General features: G+C 39.6%; 1 protein-coding gene and 1 long non-coding RNA gene across 3 annotated transcripts in view; both read right to left on the bottom strand.

The window, feature by feature from the left end:
• The window catches only part of LOC106091404 (synaptosomal-associated protein 25), a 179,887-nt gene that overhangs the window by 140,438 nt on the left and 17,306 nt on the right, over positions 1-22,143 (bottom strand). The window lies entirely within an intron of this gene.
• LOC131994968 (uncharacterized) lies at positions 11,096-18,581 on the bottom strand. Its single transcript, XR_009397014.1, has 3 exons — positions 16,900-18,581; positions 11,444-11,906; positions 11,096-11,383 (listed from the first exon to the last, which is right to left on the bottom strand). It is a non-coding gene; the product is annotated as an uncharacterized LOC131994968 (long non-coding RNA).

The raw sequence follows: 22,143 nt of genomic DNA on the forward strand, positions 1-22,143 counted from the left end.
TTAGACGCTTTCGTCGGAGAAGGAAATGCCTTCTACTTCATATCGTTGAGCCATCTAAAAAACTTTTAAAATCCCAAAAACTGGCAAATATTCACATCCGCCAGTTCGAACAAATTCTCATAGAAATGAAAACCTACAGTGGAAATCCTTTTGCCGGCCAATGCGGGTCAGCCACACAGCATATATTATATAGTCTCCTCTTCCTCGGCGTCCTTACAGGTTCTGCAAAAGTCAGTCATTGTCAACGTCTATTCTTGCCAGCAACAACAAAGTGGCACAGGTCTAGATTGGGCCATATAATTTTGGACAGTTCATGACTCGAACTTTGCGTCATTAGTTGCCCTTCGGACCCCTTCTTCAAAGCCTAGCTTACATGTCGCTGTAGGCATATTCGCAGATCCCAGTTGCCCTGGAATGTGGTAGGTACTTCCTAGTTCGTCTGCTCTACAATTCCCTGGGATATCTCTGCGGCTCGGCACACAGAACAGGTGAATTTTTAACAGTTCAGTCATTTCGTTGTGAGCTCAGCGACAGTAATGGTCGGGTTTTAATTTAAAAACGCATTTTCCACGAATTTAATGACTGTCTCAGAAAATATTTACGCCTATCGTCATTATGGCATTATACCTAAGCGACTTCACCACTTCTTTAATAGCAAGGATTTCCGATACAGGCTAACTGCAGTGGTCAGGTAACATCTTCTATATGACCAGTTCTTGTTCTTCAGAGTACACTCCAAAGCCTTCTTCGTCGGTTAATTTGGAACCATCTGTATAGAAGTTTACAAACCTTCTATTACTAGGGATATTTAAGTCCCATCAGTACTTTTAATTAAATAGAGTCACAGACATTGTGTTATCCACACTATTGGAACATCGGGTGACACTGTGTCCATAGCTGCCGGATGACTAAAGAGCAAGCGCCCTTAGCTTCACAGCACTCCAGCAAGACACCCAGGAATTTTACGGAAATTGTTTTGTCCGGTTGGACCGGTGGCCGAGGTGGTAGAGTGCTCGTATTACCAGTGAGTGGGTCGAGGGTTCGACTCCCACCTGAGACCTGGCCTGTCGCTACTGTGGTATCACAATGGTCTAAGTGAGTCTGTTTAGAAAATAGATTGTCACTCTAACCTTACCTAGACTGATTAACACTTAGACCATATTCGGTAGCCCACTTCGCTGTCGTGCTTCCTGAAGTATATCTCTAAGAGTGTCAGGAAACTTTCCCATAACCCTAATAGCCACCATATCTGCATACACGACCACTTGCACACCTTACTCCTCCTTAAGGTGTCCCTCTAATCCCGATCCCATAATGCATATTTTATTAAATAAGTCGTTAATATTATTTACGATAGTATTGATGCCTAGAAACTCAAGCTCCCTTATGATGGACGTCGGATTCTTTGGCTTAAGATACTTCTCTATCAACCTCTCCAGAGACTTCCGTATAAAAAATGACAGACTAATAGGTCGAAAACCTCTCGCCTTCGTGTGGGAGGGTTTCCTTATTTTGGAACGAAAATGATATTTGTGTTGCCCCATACTACAGGTATATACGGCATGCTGATACAAGTAGAATATATCTCCTTAAGCCAGGGAGCCGGTCTATCGGTCACGGATTGCAATTGAATCGATGATACATCATCAGAACCGGACGATTTAAAGGAGTCAAAACTTAATATCGCCTCGATTCAGAAATAATATCCCCAAGAACCTCCTGCGTTGGAGTGCTTCCCGGGAAATGTGAATCAACGAGATATTCTAGTGTTAGATGTTGTCCGTAAATTCTCTGACTTCTGAATCCTCGGATGTATCCTCCCCGGAGCAGCAGAATTCCAGGCAGAATTTGTTCTGAGCCTTTCTTAGATCGCCCTTTAAATTTTCTTAGCTCGTTATGGAACAGAGAAACGCATCTCCCGAAGACGAGGCTGTTAATCAAAGGATATAAGAAGGAGGTCAGTATAGCTTTCGGTATCATAACGGGACACATAGGACTACGAGCTCACTTATGCAAAATCGGTGCGGCAAGTAATAGCATGTGTTGGGCATGTGTATTAAAGATGCAGACCAAAACCCATTTTCCTGAAATCCTATCAGAGTGCGCAGATCGACAGGTAAAAAATTTTAACCTTATTTAAAATTGTTTTAAAACGTCAAATCCTCCTGTAATCAGAATTACCCAAAACGCCGCCGAAGCAACCTTACAATGGCGGAGATTTATCTGTAAAAACCGGACCATAGTTAGGATTCGGATTTGTCATCACTATTGCGCTAGCCTTGTCGTCTTAGTTTGCCAGGAGTTCATCCCCACAAGACTAGTTCAATCTTGCGTGATGAGTTTCGTTACACATGCAGGGGTAAAATCCAAATTTGGCCATGGAACTTTCCATTAAAGAACAGGGCAAACCTTTTCACATATCAAATCAGTGCTGTACGATTCAAGTTTAAGTTTAATGAAAAGGGACATCCGTTTTAAAGCCGTGTCCGAACTGCGAGCCGCAGTGCGACACCTCTTTGGGGAAAAGGGCGCATCACTTTTGTGGTGTGAGCGATTTCCCCATAGATGCTTCCCAAGCTGCTGCTGTTGAAGCATCTTCTGAGTTCCTTCCTTCCCCGCTGGCGCACACCTTGAGACCAATTCAATTAGATGGCGCATCCACAAGGCATGTTGTCGAGTCCCTTCCCCTCCTCGCTTGATCGTAGTAGGGGATTTTCAGTCTCTTGCAATCCGCAACAGTCGTCTCCTGACTCCCCAACCCTTTTGCTTCAACGGACTTTTAACTTCAACATCTAGAATTCGTACGATATAACTCCTTCAAACTTGAAGCTGAGTTCTTCCAGCCAGAGTTTAGTACGAATACTGTATATCTCCGTTCGCCATCTTCCTTCTTGATTAAATTCAAAAATCATTCACAAATCATTCTTAGGGCGCAACGATACATTGATCTTGGAAGGCAATTAGTTTGTATCGATTTACATCATCACAAACTGGAGGAGACCCAGGCAATTCCGCAAGAATTTCAGTGTATACAAATAACAGTCCATTGACTACCACACTCCAATTGCTCTTAGGTATGCAGCCCTGTTCATCTCCCATTTCGAAAACTCCCATGTCAAGCTGTCCTAAGCGACTTTAGCAACGGTTCTTGGACGCATATTACTACTGTTCGCCTTAGTTCTCTTGGGGATGAGATTCCCTCCAAGAGACCGCAGCCTTTTGTCTGGCTGCTGTGCCTTTTCCGAATGCGGGTGCGTGGCAAATTTTATTGTTTCAAATGAAGAAAATATTCGGAGTAATCTGTAACATGGAGTAATCTTCTACAATGTAAAATTACTTGCCCAACAACAAAGAAACCAACTATACAACCCTGTGACAAATTCCACTAGGTTGTCAAATTTCTGGACACTTCCTAATTGACATTTTAGTTTTTATTTGCATTATCATGTTCAACAGCCGCAAGATTTAATGATTTATCATTACAAACATATAATAATAACAAGTAAAAGCGTGCTAAGTTCGGCCGAGCTGAATCTCAAATACCATCCTCCAAATGCGATATTTGTCGAGTTCTTTTCCCAGCATCTCTTCTAAGGCAAAACAAGTTGTAGTCCAATTCGGACCATAATTAAATGCTGAACATTGTAGAAGTCAATGTGTAATATTTCAGTTCATTCGGATAAGAAAGTCATGAGAGAAGCCGTTGCACAAAATTTCCAAATGGGGTTAGCATTTCGCCCTCTAGAGGCTCAAGAAGTCCAAATCCCATATCGGTTTATATCAGGTTCTATACCGATTTACGCCATACTGAGTACAGTTATTAGAAGTCATAAAAAAACAGCTCACGCAAAATTTCAGCCAAATGGGATGAGAATTGCGCGCTCTATTGACTCAAGAAGACAAGACTCAAGATCGGTTTATATGGCAGCTATATCATATGGCAGGACGGACAGACGGACGGACATGGCTAGATCGACTTAAAATGACATGACGATCAAGAATAAATACTTTATGGGGTCTTAGACGCAAATTTCGAGGTGTTACAAACAGAATGACGAAATTAGTATTTTTTTTAATTCGATTTAGCTATGTCTATCGCTCTGCCCATGTTAATTTGTGTTCCAACTCCATTTGAATCCGATCGTCTTCAAATTTGGCACATACTCCTCCTCTAAGAGCGCAATGCAAGCGCATTTATTGACTAATCTTCCCAAAATCTCCCATCTGTATGCTCGTCAGATTTTGGGGCAATTTGCAAAAGTGTTGTCATTTGGCAAAAGTAGTCATTACAGTTTGAACATATTTGCTTGAAATTTGATACGGTTGTTTGATAACACATCTGAAAACATCCGCCGAGGTCCATCGAAAAGGTTCAGAATTGGATATAGCTCCCGCGGTTTTTTTAATAAAAAACAACGACTTTGAGCTTGAATTAAAATATATGTATATTTGAATATATAAATAAAAAAAATCGCACACAAATAAACTGTGGTTTTTTTATACCCTCCACCATAGGATGGGGGTATACAAATTTCGTCATGCTGTTTTTAACTCTTCGAAATATTCGTCTAAGATCCCATAAAGTTTATACATTCTTGATCGTCATGACATTTTAAGTCAATCTTGACATGTCCGTCCGCCCGTCCGTATTATGGTCAGCCAGTCTAAAACAGATCTCAGTCCCTGGGTTCTCAATGTAGACCCCCAGGTCCACTCTGTCCTCTGGCTTTAATCTATCCGTGCAGCATGATCTTTCAGATGACAATACTAGGGTTCCGTCAATCCAAGACTGTGCCGCTGGCAGCAGTGCCTCGCACTCGACTTCAAGATTCATTTCAGGTATCCGATCGGAAACCTCTTCCCTTCCTTCCAGGTTTCCTATCGTCGCCTCGATTATAACGCGATGGTATGAGCAGCTCCCATCCTCAATCCATTTTCCCATCGCCTTAAGTCTCATAGCCGCAGTGACTGCCTCACACTTAATCTAAATATATGTCAATGGGTCGGATATCTAGAATAGTCTCCAGTGCCATAGTGGGCGTGGTTCTCATAGCTCCGCCTATGCCAAGACAACATGTTCTCTTAACATGTTTTTTCCATAGCAGCCCACCAAACTACTGTGACGTAAGTAAGTATTGGTCTAATCCCGCTCCAATAGAGCCAGAGGACTGTCCTCGGATTAAGGCCCCATTTCTAGGCAAGGGGCCGTCTACATAGTGCCTGTGAGCCTTCTCAGTACGCTCCTGAATCACACTTCCAAGATCACACCTAAGTATTTCACTTTGTCGGATATCGAAATCGTCTAATTGAGGAAACGTTGTGCCTTAAATTGGGCCACCTTCGTCTTCCTTGTAAACAGACATATTTCTGTCTCCTCTGGGTCTAGCCCAGTCAAAGGCCATGTGCAAGAACTTTTCGGCCCTTCTGCGTAGCTGGTTCGGATCCTTACCCCTTAGAATTATTAGGACATCGTCTGCGTAGTAGACGGGTTTAAACCCCTCCTCAGTCAGCATCCGTAATAGGTCATTTGTAGTGGTCACCCATAGGAGTGGCGATAAAATACCCTCCTGTGGCGAACCTTGTGCCACTTTTTCCCTTATATTTATGTCATGGGACACACAATTTACCACCTGTTCATTAGCATATGGTTTATCCTCGGGTCTCTAAGGACCCGGTCCACCCGGTACTGGTCTAAGGATTGGATCAATGTGTCGGTTCGCACATTGACATTGATTCGATGTCAAAGCATACCGCCAATGTTTACATCTTGGCATCGAATGATTCTTCTATTTTATGCACAACCTCGTGCAGGGCAGTCTCCACCGACATTCCCTTGACATAGACATGCTGTTTGTATTTGATTAGTTCGCTGGATGTCCTACTCTTCATCATGGTGTCCACAATACATTCCATGGTTTTGGGTAGAAATGACGTAAGGCTTATAGGTCTATAGGCCTTTGATGTAGCGTAACTTGCCTTGTCGGGCTTGGGTATAAATACCACCCTTGCCTCCTGCCAGGCTTTCGGAGTATGTGCAAGTCCTAGGCACGTTGTGAAAATAGTTACCAGATGAGTCACAAGAAAGTCTGCCTCTTTCTGTAATAACGCAGGAAATATTCCTTTAGGTCCCGGTGACTTAAATGGTTAAAAGCTCCCCAAGGATTCCTTCACCATAAATTCCTTCAAACAACATCATTATTTCAAGATCACGGTGTCTCCGTGCGCCCCGTCATATCCTGTGAAAATGGGTTTTCTTTAATGTTTTCTATGCTTGGACAATCTAAATTATCTTGCCTAATTCTTCTTCTGAGTAGCCCTCCGAATTTTGTCCAGTTGGTTTTCAACTTATTTCGAAAACTTATCGGATTCGGTGCTGGCCGTGCTATTATAAACCTAATGTACCGATGGTCAGAGAAAGAGTGATCCATGGAGACCCTCCAATGCTGAACCTCATCGATTAGAGTTCTCGAGCATATCGTCGCATCTTATACCTCCCCCCTAATCCTATTAACAAAGGTAGTGATGTTACCAATATTAAGTGTTATTAGATCGTTAATATTCAAGAACTCTGCCAGGGCTTGGCCCCGCTTATTAGTGTTGGTACTACCCACGAAATGTGAGAGTTCGCATCGCACCATTTGTACCTCGTCTCCTGTCTGTTTTGCTTTCCTCACCGTTGCAGTTCCGAAAACCTCCAGAAACTTTATTCCGGGTCGTCCATGGCTCCTAAATTAAGGCAATATGAATCTTGCCTTTGCTGATTTTCTCCATCAGAGCGTGTGTAGCAGTCTCGTTTCGGTGGAGGTTTATCTGGATTACCTCAATCATTGGTCCTCCAGTAAATGGGCATCTTGGGAGTAGGTGACGATCTCATCGTCTGCTCCCTGTTCTTAAGACTGCATTGACTTTCCTGTCTCTGCGCTGCCTAATGTTTCAATAATAGATTTTTTACCTATCCTAGTCTCCCGAATCTTGTCTGTTAGGCTGTGTTGGGTCTCTCGCCAGGGCACTGCCTGATATTTTAGTATTAGGATCTTTGCTTATCAAAGTCTTTCCAATATTGAGAGAGGCGGTGATTGTTTCATCGTCATCCCCCTGTTCGTTGGTGTAATGGACCTTTACGGCCAATAGGAAAACCTACACTTTATCTTCGCTTGACTATATTCATCTATCAGAATATATAGTTTATGTCGTCTGTCCGTCCGATTATTTGATGATATTCGTCACAACCAGTGTACTCAAATTTGAGCATTTTTTTATAAAGTTATGCGATGATAATTTTATTTTCCAATTTATAAAATTCATTTCTACATTACACGGACTAAAGACTATCTGAATGTGTCCGATAGTAGTCCCTTCTTTTTTCACCTTATGAGCCACTGGGACAAATGACATACCAATAGACTTTGTTTTCATTAATCACTCACCATTCCCAAGACAGCACTTTTTTTCCTTAAATTTCATCCCGATGCATTTACTCCAGCCATCGCACCAAAAAAAAATACATTAGATTATGTTCCTTGAAATTATATCCAACTACTCACATTTGTTTTTGGGTGTAGATTTTATTTTTTTTAATTTCCATATGCAGCAATATATGCCTTTTTTATCCACACAATCCAGAAGTCTTTTATAATTTGCAAGTGAATTCTAAACTTTTAAAATTTCAAAGATGATTATGATCATAATGTGATCAATAGTAGAGTTTTTTATTTTTTATAGGCAGACAAATAATTCATTGTTTAGAATAGCGGACGAATTAAAGGAGAAAAAGACAGTTATATGAAAGGCAGATATCATTTTTTTATTGCACACATTCTGCTTTGTGATGATGTTTTTTTACAGGTGCTTACATGAACCACCCACCAATGTTTACAAAGAAAGGGTGTGCTTATCTCTCACTCACTTGAATATTACAAGCAAGTATTCGGCCGGTCAAATTTGATGCAAAGCTTGGGCATGTACAAACTTTTTTGTTAAGATTTTATTAGGAATTATTTCTATGGAGATATTTTTTATGGTAATGTCTGAGTTGGATTCTGCCCAGCATTTCTTTATTTGTAGCATAGACATTTGATAAAGGAGTTTTGTTGCCAAGCCGAGATCTTTGATTGGTGGCAACCATGAAATTACCATTGCAATTGGCAACAAGTAATAGTGTTGGTTTTGACGTTTTCTTTGATACCTTTTTTTAGGCAAAGTGAAGGCTAGAAGTTACAAAGCCAACTTCATAACTTCCTTTTACTTGCCAACTGCGAAAGTGGAAAGATCAAATCGAGTATTGTTTAAACCATAATTTTTTCGGTGCATCATCTAAGTTTTGTGACTAGTGCTTTAGTGATCTGTGAGCAGTTCACAACGACATTTTTTTGACGCAATATTTTGTTTGAAGAAAGTGAAAAAGGTACGAATTTCTTTTCTGTAGAGGATATGCCAAATTTTCCTTACAGAGGTTATGTTTTTTTTAAAGATTCCCCACAACATTTTGTGTATCCAGGAGAGATCTGGTCAGCTTTAGGATCGATTTTTCTCTGACAGCTGCTTGGGGGATATACCGGCATATTACAATACATTTTTCCCGAAACTATTTGTGCCACGAAGCAAGGCATACAACATACAACATCCGGACCGCAAGAGTAGTGCCACAAGACATCGAAAAGTCACGCTGCCAATTGAGCAGCGTGATAACTATTTTAATCTGACATATATTTTTTGCCACGGCCACATCTTTATGCCAAGTTGCTTATAATCTGCACTGTTTGTCCAGTTGGACTGCATCAGGTTGCAAGGTTGAACCCGTGATAAATATTTGTGCCACGAAGTCTTTTTGTTAAGGCCTTCTTCTTTTTGAACGAGCCGTACGCCTATCATCATCACTGTGGATCCATTTTGACTGCGTCACCTTAAAGGCAACGAGAATACTATTTATTTCCACATCGAGGACTTTTTCAGTGCCATTGTTGGAAAAGTCATTGTGCAGATTGTCTCGATTGTTTTCCTTTTGGCTTGGCATCAACATCAAATCCGACAAAAATACCATGCCATATTTAAACCCAGATACCCGGCCCTGTTAACCTGACCTGCAACTGACCGTTCATCAAAATGAACATACCATCACCGTAAATCTTATATCTAATTATTTATATATTTATTCATTTACATTTTTTTTTACTTTTTTTCTTTGAGGGTAAAATTTTGGGCATATCTGTTTAAATCACAGATACTTTAATGTTGGTTTAGTTGCAAGTTTTTGCAGAGTCAAAAGCAGATACAATAGTTTTTTTTTTAATTTTGTCCATACACAGCAATGACCATCACCCACTACATGGAGGAGGCCTTCTACGTGCAGCGGCAGTGCTGGTAAGTTTTGTCTTTGCTATGTTTTTTTTTACGAAGAGAAATGTATACAACTTTTGTCTCGCGCTCTTTTGTTGTCTTGTGTTTTAATAAACCATAGTTACAAACAATCATACAAACATTAAGTAACCAAGAGACTGTGAGAGATCGTAGGCGGCATCATATCTCTTTATTATGACACTTTTTGCCTTGTAATTCTACTGAGAGTAATTAGTATAACACTTACATTGTTATTTCATTTATGCCTCTCACAGCCTTTGCATATTTTGTTTTGTCCATTCAATGGTACAAACATACATACCATTATTTTTTTTATTTCTTTCATGTAATGTTTGTATGTTTGTTTTGCTTGCATAGAAACCCAGTCAAATCATACGATCGAAGTTAAAAGATACTAAAAGTATAATTAACCCCTTAAGGGACGCAACTGAATTTATCGTTCATAAGAGTGCTTTCAAAATGTTACGTATTTTTTTGATTTATTATAACAAAATGGATTCTGAATTATTAATTATATTCAATAAATATTTTTATGTATCTTTTATGATGAATTGGTAAGGAAATTATGAGATGTTTTCTTGTGCGAAACCATAGAGTAAAGGTGTGGTAAGAATACTAGGGGTCTTCAATGAAATATTGCACTAAGAAGACATAGGTTGGAGTGGGTAACGATGTGCATCTCACAATGACATCAGTGGGAATTATGCTCGAGTAGCGTATTGGTAGATACCTTTGCCTTTTGTTTAATTCTTGTTTTTCTCCTGACTAGTTATGGGCGATTTCATTTAACTAGTTAGCTTGGCCCACCGTTTAGTTTCTGGATAATAGCTTGTTTTTTTAGATACAAAAAAGGGAGTCTATAATAATTTGTGTAGTGGGAAAAAGGCTTTTATATGGAAGGACCGAATCCCCCCGCCCGACTGATGCTAGCTCTTCAATGGCTCCCGCAGTCCTCTCTGTATATCAGTACTAGGATGCCTCGAATTAGAATAAAACTTTGCATCATTTCCTTCCTGGGACATTACATTACAAATTTGGCGCCCAACGTGGGGCCCGAGAAAGGATAATGCTCGTCCTTTTCTTGGTTCCGATTTATCAGTTTTTATATTAATCTAATTTTTACAGGATCAAGTATTTAGATTTCATTTTTTTACAGATTTGAAAGCCCTAAGTGTTTTTGTGACTCGAGTCTTCGAATAGCTGTTGAGTCTTGCAGGATCTTTAGCATCTTGGCATGTACAGTCCGAGATAGCTAACCGCTAGATACTCAACAACCTTTTCGTGGATTTGATGATCGTTGACATTGAGGTAGCTTTGATGTTTGTAACGACTCTTCTAGGACGTTTAAAGTTTTTTTTTTATGGGACTTAGCTACCGACATCCTTTTTGAATTAGCTAGGATTTCGTTAATTTGGCTACATGCAATTTTAATGACCGCTGTCAAGAGGATATAGGATCCTTGCTTAAGTGATTCTTCTTAGTTGGTTTGTTCGTATGAATTTGCTTTCAGATTGATTAGAAAAGTTCCATAGCTCAATTTGAGTACCAGTATCTACCGAATCTACTACACACACTTTTATATTTATGGTTTCAAGAAGTACAGGAAAACATCGTTTTTGAATGAATATATTCACTTTGCAAATTTTCTGTTTTAGTGCCATTACTGGAAAAGTAATTGCATTACAACTTTTTTTCAACCAATTTTTATTTTTATCATAATATTTTTCTTTATAATTATTATCCTTATAAATATTTTCTTTATACATATGTATGGAAGTATTTTATACATAAATATAGCTATATATATATTTTTTAATTGCCCAATTTTATTTTTAAAAATCAATGTATACCATCATTGATTAGTGTTTTCGATTTTTGCTTGAGTTAGTCAGATAACTATTTTTCTATTTGTTTAATTCATTTACTGTTCATAAGCTAAAATGCCGGTTGAAAATTCCCCTCCGAGATCTTCCGCGCAAGCTGCTGCTGCAGTCCCTAGTTCTAATAATCAGGCGACATGTAGGATCTGTAAGGAATCAATGATAGAGAGTGAGGAGTGTTTTACAATAAGTGGATGTTTACATACGTTCCATAAGCTGTGTATTGAGTCTCATCTGTCTAGCTCAGATGAATGTCCCGTTTGCAAAAGGATATGCCAACCTGTCAGGGACAAAGAAATAGCTACAAGAGATACTTCGAGGAAGACAAATCCTTCTCGTGGCAAAGGACGTGGTGCGATGAGTCACCAATATAACACTCGTAGCACAGTTCGCGACTTTTTTCAGAGTCATATAGATAATTTTCAGGATAATAATGCATGTTCGCAGGAACATCGCCAAGTGGCATCCGATGCCAATGACGTGTCTCGTGTGCAGGATAATTCCCTTTTATCGCCCCAGCCACCCACAGACGGCAACGGCAATGGTAACGTACCTCCTATTGATCATTCAGAAATTAATCGAATGATAGAGACGACTTTGACTAGATTGCTCCGAAATGCAGGTCTATATACAGGACAGGTTGAAAGTTCCCATGGTGTAGATCCAAACCTAGAGAGGAATCAGGTTAATTGTAATTCAAGAGAAATCCCGCAACGGACAAGTTTGAATATACCTCAGTCAAATCAGAATTTACCTTGGTCATCACAAGTGAATTCCCAGTTACCCAGGACAGGTCAGAATTTCTTTCGTTTGACCGATCAATTTTCACAGCAAAGAGACCAGGCTTTTCAACAGAATAGGATTCCAAATTGTCCTACCAACGTTAGACAGAATCCTAATTACCCGAATCAGAATTACCAATTTTCGAATATGTCACCCAATTCTTTTCAGACGAATATGCCTATGGACAAGATTACGTCCACGATTCAAAACTGGAATCTAAAATTCGATGGTTCATCGAATGGGTTGAATGTGGAAGAGTTTTTGTACCGTTTAGGATCGTTGACCTCTGATTATTTTAATGGTGATTACAATGTGATTTGCAAAAACCTTAACAGTCTTCTTACTGGCAAGGCACGAGACTGGTTCTGGCGTTATCATAAGCAGGTCCAGACAGTCGAGTGGGACTCCTTTTGTGAGGCGTTAAGGAATCAGTATCGTGAATTTAAATCATCTTTTGACATAAGGGAAGAAATTCGAGCTCGTAAGCAAAGGCCAAATGAAAATTTTGATGCCTTTTTCGAGGCAGTTTCTTCGATGATGGACAAGCTCCCTAGGGGTATGTCAGAACCAGAATTGATAGAAATTTTGGCACGAAATCTTCGTCCTGACATCCGCCAGGATCTACTCTATGTGCCGATACATTCAATTTCACACCTCCGCAGACTGGTACAGATGCGCGAAAATTTTTTCAACGACGAATATGTTCGCAAGAATTTGACAAACAGAAACCATAATACCTATCAAATGCCCCGTCGCAATATATCAGAAATTGTTACTGAGGAAAGTGACATAGTAGGTTTAGTGGATGAGCCCGAAATGATGGTAGAAGCCATTCAGAAAAATGACCAGAATTTCGCATGTTGGAATTGTGATAAAACTGGACACCATTGGCAAGATTGTGTCCAGGATCGCACAATATTTTGTTACGGGTGCGGTGCCAAAAACACTTACAAACCCAACTGCACCAAGTGTCTCAGTAGAAAAAAGAATTTTTCAAAAAACTTGAGGCAGATAAATTCTCTGCCAGAGGACTTATAGCGCCTGATCAAGAATCAGCGGAAAGAACTTTATCAGAAAATACCCTTTTATCACCTGGATTAGTCACACCCGATCAGAACATTTTAATTGAGAATAATTCAGATTCTCGTCCCATCACCATTCTTAGACGACCAGAGAATACCGAACCTGATATGGATAGTGATATTTCACGAATAATAATGCCTAAATTACCCTATCATAAAAGGTGGGAAATTTACTGCAGAAGAAGAAATGAGATTTTTAATGTTGATTCCCTATCAAGCTCTAAATCGAGGACGACAAAGCGCTCGACAGTTCGCTATAGATTATACTTTAAGAATAGGAAACTTTGTAGAAAATTTTTCGTATCTACAATCATTTCAAACCCAAAGGACCATCGGTTCTATGCAAAGGTGTCCTTTTTAAATATCGAGGAATATGGTTTGTTAGATACGGGGGCAAACGTTAGTTGCATTGGCTCTGACTTAGCTAGACATGATTTTTCTAAGTACCCAGTCTTTCACAAGGTTAATTCGCATGTAAATACCGCAGATGGCAATCCACTTAAAGTACAGGGATGGCTTGATGTCGAAGTCTCCTTTAAAGGTCAGACTAGGCGCTTGAAATTTTTCATTATACCCAATATCACACAGAGAATTATCTTAGGTGTTGATTTCTGTAGACTTTTTAATCTCATGCCCGATATTGTTGGCTCTATAGACGTTATAGCAAGTAGTGGTACTAATGGTGATACACCACCGAAGGCGTTGGATTTTGTTCCATTTTCCACTAACTTAGGAGACGAACCAGAACCAGAGTCAGAGGATACTGATTTGTACCCTTTGAGCGATTCGCAACGTCGGAGATTACAGGCAGTAATAGATCTTTTCCCTAGCTTTGAATCACAAGGACTTGGTCGGACAACGCTATTGAAGCACTCAATCAATGTGGGTTCGGCTCAGCCAATAAAACAACGGTTTTACCCAGTGTCACCTGCTGTTGAAAAACTGATGTTCGCTGAGGTAGACCGCATGCTAGAATTAGGAGTAATTGAACCATCGAATTCTCCTTGGAGTTCACCTATTAGGTTGGTGGTGAAGCCCAACAAGGTACGCCTCTGTCTGGATGCACGGAAGTTAAATTCTGTGACCGAAAAAGATGCGTATCCATTGCCTAATATCGAGGGCATATTCGCAAGGTTACCAAAGGCCAATCTTATTTCCAAATTGGACTTAAAAGATGCATTTTGGCAAATTGCCCTTGATGAGAATTCCAAAGCCTTGACTGCGTTCACAGTTCCGGGAAGGCCTCTGTACCAATTTGTGGTCATGCCATTCGGGTTGTGTAACGCAGCCCAGACAATGTGTAGATTAATGGATGCGTTGATCCCACCCGACCTTCGGCATAGTATTTTTGGATACCTGGACGACCTTATAATAGTCTCCGATGATTTTGAATCCCATATTGAAGCATTACTGAGAATATCTTCTCAGTTTAGAAAAGCCAATCTTACGTTGAATATTTCGAAAAGTAAGTTTTGTGGCACGAGAGTAAATTATCTAGGCTACGTAATAGGAAATGGCGGTATTATGGCCGATGTGGAAAAAGTTACTGCGATAACTAACTGGCCGGTTCCGAAAAACTTGAAACAAGTTCGAGGTTTCCTTGGCTTAACGGGCTGGTACAGGAGGTTCATCCAGAACTTTTCTATGCAGGTTGCTCCTATCACAGATATCCTGTCGACGAAGAAGAAATTCTTATGGACTGAAGAGGCCCAACAGGCCTTTGAAAGGATTAAGGTTCTTTTGACATCCGCACCTATACTCACTAATCCTGACTTCTCGAAGAAGTTTTATCTACACTGCGACGCTAGTAATTACGGCATCGGGGCAGTTCTGGTTCAAATGGATGATGAGGGCAATGAAAAGCCCATAGCATATATGAGCAAGAAACTGAACTCGGCGCAACGTAATTATAGTGTCACCGAAAGAGAATGTCTGGCAGCCATCGAAGCGATTAAGAAGTTCCGATGTTACTTAGAACTCCAAGAGTTCGAAGTAATCACGGACCATTCGAGTTTATTATGGTTGATGCGTCAGCCCGATTTGACAGGAAGGTTAGCAAGATGGGTCTTTAAATTACAAGGCTTCAAATTTACTATTAGACATAGAAAAGGATCCGATAATGTGGTACCGGATGTTCTTTCTAGGATACATTCCGAAGATATCGCCAGCTTAGAATTTGTTGAACCAGATATTGATCTGAACTCCCCTTGTTTTGAGGACGATGAGTACCAGCAACTGAAGGAGAAAGTTGATACTGCTCAGGCGAAGTTTCCAGACGTGAAAGTTGTTGATAGATATGTGTATTACCGTACCAGACATTATACCGGTGATGAACTCTTAGATCAGCAAGCATGGAAGTTATGGGTTCCTGTAGGACTTAGAAACAAGACCATATCGAATGCTCATGATTCTCCAGTCGCGGCTCATGGAGGCATGGCCAAAACTTTAGACCTTTTGAGAAGGAATTTCTTCTGGCCAGGCATGGTACAGGATGTTAGAACCTACGTAAGGAATTGTGACGTTTGTAAGACGACGAAGGCGCCTAATCAAATAATGAAGCCACCAATGGGTAATCAGTCCATTTCTGTCCGTCCGTTTCAAAAACTTTACATAGATATTTTAGGTCCCTACCCCAGAAGTAAATCCGGTTATATTGGTCTCCTCATCGTTCTAGACCATTTAACAAAGTTCCATTGGCTCTGTCCATTAAAAAAGTTCACATCAGCAGCCATACAAAACTTTTTACAAAAAGATATTTTCCACATGTATGGAGTACCAGAAACCATTATCAGCGATAATGGATCCCAATTTCGTGCAAAAGAATTAAATGAATTTTTTACGTCTTTAGGTATTAACCATGTTTATACCGCACTCTACTCGCCGCAATCAAATGCCTCTGAAAGAGTCAATAGGTCTCTGATTGCTGGTATACGAGCCTATCTGAAAAACGATCATCGAAGGTGGGACGAAAATCTTTCTTTCATAAGCTGTGCGCTTAGAAATTCATACCATCAATCGATTGGTTGCTCCTCTTTTCATGCCTTGTTCGGCTTTGAAATGATTACCCACGCGTCTTCATATGAGCTCCTTAAGAACTTAAGACCTTTAGATGAACCTGTCGTAAGCCTGTCACGGGATGATCACATGCAGTTGGTGAGAAAGGATCTGCGTAGACATATAAAAGAAGTATTCGAAAGGAATCAAAAACAGTACAATCTTCGTGTTAGACATCAAACTTTCCAAATAGGACAGGAGGTTTTTAGGCGCAATTTCGCACAAAGCAATATAGAGAAGGCTTTTAATGCCAAACTTGCACCAATTTTCATTAAAGCTAAAGTACGTGAGAAATTGGGAAACCACTACTATGTGCTAGAAGACATGCAAGGAAAACTTGTTGGCACTTTTCATGCCAAAGACATTCGCACGTAGGTCAGTTCCATCTAATTCACTTCCAGATTTGGGTGAATTATCTGGTTTGTAATGGATCTTTACGGCCAATAGGAAAACCTACACTTTATCTTCGCTTGACTATATTCATCTATCAGAATATATAGTTTATGTCGTCTGTCCGTCCGATTATTTGATGATATTCGTCACAACCAGTGTACTCAAATTTGAGCATTTTTTTATAAAGTTATGCGATGATAATTTTATTTTCCAATTTATAAAATTCATTTCTACATTACACGGACTAAAGACTATCTGAATGTGTCCGATAGTAGTCCCTTCTTTTTTCACCTTATGAGCCACTGGGACAAATGACATACCAATAGACTTTGTTTTCATTAATCACTCACCATTCCCAAGACAGCACTTTTTTTCCTTAAATTTCATCCCGATGCATTTACTCCAGCCATCGCACCAAAAAAAAAATACATTAGATTATGTTCCTTGAAATTATATCCAACTACTCACATTTGTTTTTGGGTGTAGATTTTATTTTTTTTAATTTCCATATGCAGCAATATATGCCTTTTTTATCCACACAATCCAGAAGTCTTTTATAATTTGCAAGTGAATTCTAAACTTTTAAAATTTCAAAGATGATTATGATCATAATGTGATCAATAGTAGAGTTTTTTATTTTTTATAGGCAGACAAATAATTCATTGTTTAGAATAGCGGACGAATTAAAGGAGAAAAAGACAGTTATATGAAAGGCAGATATCATTTTTTTATTGCACACATTCTGCTTTGTGATGATGTTTTTTTACAGGTGCTTACATGAACCACCCACCAATGTTTACAAAGAAAGGGTGTGCTTATCTCTCACTCACTTGAATATTACAAGCAAGTATTCGGCCGGTCAAATTTGATGCAAAGCTTGGGCATGTACAAACTTTTTTGTTAAGATTTTATTAGGAATTATTTCTATGGAGATATTTTTTATGGTAATGTCTGAGTTGGATTCTGCCCAGCATTTCTTTATTTGTAGCATAGACATTTGATAAAGGAGTTTTGTTGCCAAGCCGAGATCTTTGATTGGTGGCAACCATGAAATTACCATTGCAATTGGCAACAAGTAATAGTGTTGGTTTTGACGTTTTCTTTGATACCTTTTTTTAGGCAAAGTGAAGGCTAGAAGTTACAAAGCCAACTTCATAACTTCCTTTTACTTGCCAACTGCGAAAGTGGAAAGATCAAATCGAGTATTGTTTAAACCATAATTTTTTCGGTGCATCATCTAAGTTTTGTGACTAGTGCTTTAGTGATCTGTGAGCAGTTCACAACGACATTTTTTTGACGCAATATTTTGTTTGAAGAAAGTGAAAAAGGTACGAATTTCTTTTCTGTAGAGGATATGCCAAATTTTCCTTACAGAGGTTATGTTTTTTTTAAAGATTCCCCACAACATTTTGTGTATCCAGGAGAGATCTGGTCAGCTTTAGGATCGATTTTTCTCTGACAGCTGCTTGGGGGATATACCGGCATATTACAATACATTTTTCCCGAAACTATTTGTGCCACGAAGCAAGGCATACAACATACAACATCCGGACCGCAAGAGTAGTGCCACAAGACATCGAAAAGTCACGCTGCCAATTGAGCAGCGTGATAACTATTTTAATCTGACATATATTTTTTGCCACGGCCACATCTTTATGCCAAGTTGCTTATAATCTGCACTGTTTGTCCAGTTGGACTGCATCAGGTTGCAAGGTTGAACCCGTGATAAATATTTGTGCCACGAAGTCTTTTTGTTAAGGCCTTCTTCTTTTTGAACGAGCCGTACGCCTATCATCATCACTGTGGATCCATTTTGACTGCGTCACCTTAAAGGCAACGAGAATACTATTTATTTCCACATCGAGGACTTTTTCAGTGCCATTGTTGGAAAAGTCATTGTGCAGATTGTCTCGATTGTTTTCCTTTTGGCTTGGCATCAACATCAACATCAAATCCGACAAAAATACCATGCCATATTTAAACCCAGATACCCGGCCCTGTTAACCTGACCTGCAACTGACCGTTCATCAAAATGAACATACCATCACCGTAAATCTTATATCTAATTATTTATATATTTATTCATTTACATTTTTTTTTACTTTTTTTCTTTGAGGGTAAAATTTTGGGCATATCTGTTTAAAACACAGATACTTTAATGTTGGTTTAGTTGCAAGTTTTTGCAGAGTCAAAAGCAGATACAATAGTTTTTTTTTGAATTTTGTCCATACATAGCAATGACCATCACCCACTACATGGAGGAGGCCTTCTACGTGCAGCGGCAGTGCTGGTAAGTTTTGTCTTTGCTATGTTTTTTTTTACGAAGAGAAATGTATACAACTTTTGTCTCGCGCTCTTTTGTTGTCTTGTGTTTTAATAAACCATAGTTACAAACAATCATACAAACATTAAGTAACCAAGAGACTGTGAGAGATCGTAGGCGGCATCATATCTCTTTATTATGACACTTTTTGCCTTGTAATTCTACTGAGAGTAATTAGTATAACACTTACATTGTTATTTCATTTATGCCTCTCACAGCCTTTGCATATTTTGTTTTGTCCATTCAATGGTACAAACATACATACCATTATTTTTTTTATTTCTTTCATGTAATGTTTGTATGTTTGTTTTGCTTGCATAGAAACCCAGTCAAATCATACGATCGAAGTTAAAAGATACTAAAAGTATAATTAACCCCTTAAGGGACGCAACTGAATTTATCGTTCATAAGAGTGCTTTCAAAATGTTACGTATTTTTTTGATTTATTATAACAAAATGGATTCTGAATTATTAATTATATTCAATAAATATTTTTATGTATCTTTTATGATGAATTGGTAAGGAAATTATGAGATGTTTTCTTGTGCGAAACCATAGAGTAAAGGTGTGGTAAGAATACTAGGGGTCTTCAATGAAATATTGCACTAAGAAGACATAGGTTGGAGTGGGTAACGATGTGCATCTCACAATGACATCAGTGGGAATTATGCTCGAGTAGCGTATTGGTAGATACCTTTGCCTTTTGTTTAATTCTTGTTTTTCTCCTGACTAGTTATGGGCGATTTCATTTAACTAGTTAGCTTGGCCCACCGTTTAGTTTCTGGATAATAGCTTGTTTTTTTAGATACAAAAAAGGGAGTCTATAATAATTTGTGTAGTGGGAAAAAGGCTTTTATATGGAAGGACCGAATCCCCCCGCCCGACTGATGCTAGCTCTTCAATGGCTCCCGCAGTCCTCTCTGTATATCAGTACTAGGATGCCTCGAATTAGAATAAAACTTTGCATCATTTCCTTCCTGGGACATTACATTACATTGGTTGGTATTGAGACACCTGCCACTGCACGGCCTGATGTCTCAATATGAGGATTTTTGCCTATCCTAATCTTCCCAAACTTGAAAAAGACAGCCTTGCTCCCGTATTGCGCCGTGCCTTTAGTCTTAACCAAACTTGTCACAGAGACTTGATCAATGCCAATCCAAAGAGAGTTCCATTCTCCTTCTCCTCCCTGTGGAAAACCTCCCACTTCTCTGCGACCAAACCTTGGTCGCAAATTGACTGCCCCACCCCTTGATGAAGACCGTCGCCTCTGTGGGATGGGGGATGTCCATCTTTCTCACCACGTCGAGTGTGGACACTCTAACGAGCTGTTTTACGCCGCAAAACCCAGCGTAACGATGCCCCCTCTGTACCCGCAGCTCATCATTTGTATGGGTGCACCCTCTACAGAGTTCCAGACATGTTAAAAAATCCGATCGTTTATCAGATCCTCCATTTGGGACCGATGATTTGGTGGAATACTGCCGAATGCACAGCCAATATTGATGGCTGCATAAGTCATCCCACCTCTGTTGTGCTTCCTTCCCATTCTGGCGATCATCGCCCACCTTCCCCTTCCGTAATGGCTGCGACATCCTTTTGGAAGTCAAAGTCCTCCATGAAGACTCAGGGGCCGTGCACGCTTCCTTCGTTACTGTTCCGACTGTTTACCTCCGCAGGACAGTGTCCGAAGTCATCATTGTGGGGTGGTTGACTTGGTTTTCCCAGAGCACATGAAAGCGGGTAGCTCGTTTTCTTCATCAGCATTTTAACAGTGTTATGCTCTTCGGGAGATCTGATCCTTTTTCCAGCTTCCGTAGAAGTGCTTGGAATGTCAGTTCTATCCCTTCCAGCATCCTGCACTTTCGCTCGATTGCGCTGCCGTCGTACCCCGAATCGATTAGAGTCAATTTTGAGCCCACTCCAAAAAGGCTTTAAACTTTTTTCGTAGAAGGTAGTACCTATTCCGAGATACGGATTTTTTTTCTATGAGGAGCGAAATAAAAACACGTCCGCTCCACTCAACGGCTACAATTCAAACAATTAATATTATACATTTTTTTGATTTCCAAACTGGGTAACTTTTATTGGGTTGCCCAAAAAGTAATTGTCGGTAATATAGTAGTAATATAGTCGGCGTTGACAAATTTTTTCAACGGCTTGTGACTCTGTAATTGCATTCTTTCTTCTGTCAGTTATCAGCTGTTACTTTTAGCTTTTTTTAGAAAAAAAGTGCGCGAAATTTTGTTTACATTTGTTTGTTTGGCGTCAATTTTAATATGGGAACCACATGTATTGAAAGAAATTCATTTAACAAACCGAATCAACGCTTGTGATATGCACCTTAAACGCAATGAATTCGATCCGTTTTTAAAACGAATCATAACTGGAGATAAAAAATGGATTGTTTACAACAACGTTAGTCGAAAACGATCATGGTCCAAGCATGGTGAACCAGCTCAAACCACTTCAAAGGCTGATATCCACCAATAGAAGGTTTTGCTGTCTGTTTGGTGGGATTGGAAGGGTGTGGTATATTCTGAGCTGCTTCCAAGGTACCAAACGATTAATTCGGATGTTTACTGTCAACAATTGGACAAATTGAATACAGCCATCAAGGAGAAGCGACCAGAATTGGTCAATCGTAAAAGTGTCACATTCCACCAGGACAACGCTAGACCGCACACATCTTTGGTCACTCGCCAAAAACTGAGTGAGCTTGGCTAGGAACTTTTGATGCATCCACCATATAGCCCTGACCTTGCACCATAAGACTACCATTTATTTCGATCTTTGCAGAACTCCTTAAATGGTAAAACTTTCGGCAATCGCACTTGGTTCAGTTTTTTGCAGATAAAGGCCAGAAGTTCTATGAGCGTGGAATACTAAATTTGCCAGTAAGATGGCAAAAGGTTATCGGACAAAATGGCAATTATATATTTGATTAAAGTTCATTCTAAGTTTTATTAAAAATGCATTTACTTTCTTTTAAAAAATCCGCAATTACTTTTTAGGCAACCCAATATATAGCACCGTAGTGCAGAGGTTGGCATGTCCGCCTATGACGTTAAATGCCCTGGTTCGAATCCTGGAGTGAACATTAGAAAAAAACTTCAGAGGTGGTTATCCCCTCCTAATGCTGGCGAATTTTTTAAGGAACTACGCCATTTGAAAAAATGGTATGGCAGCCATGTAAAACCTTCTTCCCAAAGAGGTGTCGGACTGCGGCACGCCGCACTGTGGGGAGTTCGTCGTCAAAAGTGTTGTTTAA

Source organism: Stomoxys calcitrans, chromosome 2 (genome assembly GCF_963082655.1).
Source record: "Stomoxys calcitrans chromosome 2, idStoCalc2.1, whole genome shotgun sequence".
NCBI lineage: Eukaryota > Metazoa > Arthropoda > Insecta > Diptera > Muscidae > Stomoxys > Stomoxys calcitrans.